The sequence below is a fragment of the Phytophthora infestans genome, genomic scaffold (genome assembly GCF_000142945.1).
Source record: "Phytophthora infestans T30-4 supercont1.10 genomic scaffold, whole genome shotgun sequence".
In the NCBI taxonomy this organism is placed as follows: Eukaryota; Oomycota; class Peronosporomycetes; order Peronosporales; family Peronosporaceae; genus Phytophthora; species Phytophthora infestans.
The window spans coordinates 3657778-3658298 of record NW_003303749.1 but is presented as its reverse complement, the minus strand read 5'-3'; the positions used below and the strand labels follow the sequence as shown (position 1 = coordinate 3658298).

The window sequence follows — 521 nt, the reverse complement described above, 5'->3', positions numbered from 1 at the left end:
TCCTCAAAGGGAGCGACGCAAACAGACAGAATAGCTTAGTATAATAGCACTAGACCACGAGTGTTGCCATACGATCGCACAACGGAATGCAGCATCGACTCACTCGAGTCGAATGCTCGCACTATGCGCTCACGCCCGTGGCGACAGCCGATCGCAAAGAAGCAAGCACCACGCGTGGGGCTCGAAGCCACGACCACTGGCTTAAAAGGCCAAGCGCTCTACCGTCTGAGCTAGGACGGGTGTATTTTGACACAACATTGGCAGCAACTTAACACAACCAAAGTGCAAGTCGAGGGGCACAGATCAACACATGCACACGCACCAACCGGCGCAAAAACAACAAACAAACCACATAGACAAACGCTGCAACCAACTCACCTCCCCACATATAATCAAGTGTCATCGACCCCTTCATATCCAACGATTAAGGTTTCGCTATGCGCAATACATCTCGATAACTTACAAGGCGCTATGGATGGACATTCGGGCAATCGCTGCACTCGCTCGCTCAGGCCGACCCT

General features: G+C 52.0%; 1 non-coding gene across 1 annotated transcript; it reads right to left on the bottom strand.

Moving 5' to 3' along the window:
* Window positions 1-166: 166 nt before the first annotated feature.
* Window positions 167-240, bottom strand: PITG_26809. The gene has a single exon. It is a non-coding gene; the product is annotated as a tRNA-Lys (tRNA).
* Between the last annotated feature and the right edge of the window lie 281 nt (window positions 241-521).